This window comes from Schistocerca nitens, chromosome 2, assembly GCF_023898315.1.
Source record: "Schistocerca nitens isolate TAMUIC-IGC-003100 chromosome 2, iqSchNite1.1, whole genome shotgun sequence".
In the NCBI taxonomy this organism is placed as follows: Eukaryota; Metazoa; Arthropoda; class Insecta; order Orthoptera; family Acrididae; genus Schistocerca; species Schistocerca nitens.
Window position 1 is genome coordinate 744,713,076 of NC_064615.1, and position 3,632 is coordinate 744,716,707.

Sequence of the window (3,632 nt, forward strand, 5' to 3'; positions counted from 1 at the left end):
GATCCAGCCTTTCTACAGTCAAAGCAGTTGAGAGTATGGTAGCAAAAATATACATTCGTTTTGAAAATAAAGATATTATCTGTGCAGCACTGTTGAACCTCAGGAAAGCTTTTAATATGGTCTCCCACAATATTCTCATAAAATACTCTACCACTATAGAGTGAGAGAGAATGCCCTATGCCTAATGCAGTCATACTTGGACAATAGGAAAACAGTTAGTTAAGGTAAATAATAAAATGTCAGAATGTCTCCCAGTAAAGAGTGTACCTCAAGGATCTATTATTGGATCTTTCCTCTTCATTATTTATATAAATGATTTACATGATTTATCTACAGTTATAACATGCGATGCAGTGCTATATGCTGATGACACAACACTCATCACATGTGACACCAATCTTGAAAATGTGGCAATGGAGAGCTGCACTACTTGGTTTGAGGCAAATGTACTGCAGAAGAATGATAGTAAAACTGAAGCTATTGTGTTCAATCTGAATGCTCCCAGTCATGATAACAAAACAGTAAAATTATTAGGATTTCATATAGATCAAAAGCTCAGCTCGGATACCCACACAGGGAAGATATGTGGCAAATTGGCATGTGTCATATATCTGCTGTACAAGCTGTGGAGCAGTGTCAGTAAACAATTTCTGTTACATGCATATTTTGTATTCTTCCATTCGCACCTGAATTATGGAATACTATTATCGGGAAATTCTGTAGGCTCAAAATTAGTGTTTAGATGCGAAAAGAAAGCCATAAGGTGCGATAGCAGAACATAGCCCATATGAATCATGTCGAGATTATTTTAAGAAACTAAATATAATGAAAATGCTTGGCTGCTATATTTACAACTGCCTTGTCTTCGTTAAAGAGAATCTGAGTAAATTTGACTTAAGGAGAACAGTTCATGACCATAACATAAGAAATGGATGTACAATTAATACATCATATCTAGGTTTGCGAAGACACATAACAGCTACAAATATCTTGGTCCTGTCTACTTCAACAAATTACCTGAAAATGTCTACATAGTGCCAGTAAATAAATCTAAAACCAGTCTTTTGAAATGGATCAAAAGTAAAGTAATTTACTCTGCTCAAGAGTTTCTTGAGTATGTGACAAATTACCCATTTTCCTTATGAGAATGTATTATAAATTAACTGCAAACTATACAGGGTTATTACAAATGATTGAAGCGATTGCACAGCTCTACAATAACTTTATTATTTGAGATATTTTCACAATGCTTTGCACACACATAGAAAAACTCAAAAAGTTTTTTTAGGCATTCACAAATGTTCGATATGTGCCCCTTTAGTGATTCGGCAACATCAAGCCGATAATCAAGTTCCTCCCACACTCGGCGCAGCATGTCCCCATCAATGAGTTCGAAAGCATCGCTGATGCGAGCTCGCAGTTCTGGCACATTTCTTGGTAGAGGAGGTTTAAACACTGAATCTTTCACATAACCCCACAGAAAGAAATCGCATGGGGTTAAGTCGACTTCCGCGGGCTACGCGTGAAACTTGCCCGCACGCGTTCAACCGTTTCTTCGCTCACTGCAGGCGGACCCGTTGGTTTCCCCTTACAGAGGCATCCAGAAGCTTTAAACTGCGCATACCATCGCCGAATGGAGTTAGCAGTTGGTGGATCTTTGTTGATCTTCGTCCTGAAGTGTCGTTGCACTGTTATGACTGACTGATGTGACTGCATTTCAAGCACGACATACGCTTCCTCGGCTCCTGTCGCCATTTTGTCTCACTGCGCTCTCGAGTGCTATGGCGGCAGAAACCTGAAGTGCGGCTTCAGCCGAACAAAACTTTATGAGTTTTTCTATCTGTAGTGTGTCGTGACCATATGTCAATGAATGGAGCTACAGTGAATTTATTAAATCACTTCAATCATTTGTAATAGCCCTGTATATATATGCCACACTGAACAACTATTTTATTACTGTTTATGAACTTATTGTTAATTATGTGTTTGATTATTTATTTGTCATTCACTGAACTAAGTAGTTCATTTATCTTGTAATTGATCTATTAGGAAACTTCTTGTTGTTATTAATATTTGCACAAATATGTATTGTATCCATCTTGAATTATTATATTGTAGTTAATAACATTTTTCATGTCGAAATTTATATTATTATCATTGTTATTATTATGTTAACATTGATAACATCAGTTGCATGTAAATATGTTCAATGGTGGAATAAAACATTTGTATTTGTATTTGATGTTTGAAAAACCAACTTATAAAAAGATTTTCTGTACAATACCTTGTGTACGATATATGTACCAAAAAAAAATTTACATGGACAAAATAAATAAATAAATTATTCAATTATTTGGTTACAATGGAAAACACACCACATACGAGCTTGGCGAAATCCAATATGTCCTCAACCAAAGTATATCTTTGATAGGAATGCACCCAAACACACACACATCTGATGTGGCGCCACAGCTTGTTGCTTGCAGCAGTGGCGTCGTGAGCTACCTTTCACACAGCGCGCCATAAATTCTATGTAATTGGACAGCTCAATTGAAATAATATGGGCAATTATGAATGTTGTAGTGCAGGTTATGGCCTTAGAGTTCTGATAAGAGTCAAATATAAGGAAGACGAAACCTAAATGTTGGAGCCAAAAGTAGATTTCTTACAGGGATAAATCTTTATTACTAGATCTGTGTCGTTTACCAGTCATGACTGGATGGACTGTGTCAAGATTAATTACATAAATTAATTTAAAAAAAATATTCACAAAATTTAGACATTTATAATTAATAGAAACACTATTTTTTTGTCCATTCACTTTGGTCACTATTAAAGAATTCACCAATGGAGTACAATGGGCATTCTTTCAGGTCCTGTTCTACTCTCCTTCTGAATGTCCCTAGTGGCAGGGATTGCACTTCTTGAGGCAGTGAGTTGAACATCTTGAGGGTAACCACTGGAAAGCTGTCTTGCGTTCCTGTCAGTCGACACCTGGGTATTTCGATGCTCCTCTTGTTACGGGTATTGTGTTGTGTATATCTTGCTTCATGCTGAAGACTCCTTGGTTTTCTTTCACGCTGATGACACATTAAAACACATACTGGCTGAAGACTGCTGTAATTCCTAACTCCTTGAAAATAGGCCTGCAGTGCTCCTGTCTTTTGCTTGATGTAATTATTCTGAGAGCTTTTTTCTGTAGAATTAGCACATCCTTACAACCTGCAGAATGTCCCCATAACAGTAGGCCATAATTGATGTGGTTATGGAATAGGACATAATATATTATTATGAGATATTGGTCAGTCAATACACCTTTTAACCTCCTCAGAAGGTATATTACACGGGAGAACTTGGAGCACATGTACACTGTGTGTTCGTTCATTGTTAGTTTCCTGTCTATCATAAAGCCCAACAGTTTGACAGTCTCCATATTATCATGGCATCCGATGTTGTTAAGGGTGCATATCAGATATTGTGGTTTTTCTTCATTCATTTTCGTTTTATTTTTGATTAACAATTCTTTAATGTTTTGGAAGAGTACATCTGTTTCTTGGAGTGATTCTGCAGCAGCTCTTCCTTTGGCTAAAAGGGTTGTGTCATCAGCAAACGTATTGTTGTATTAATGCATA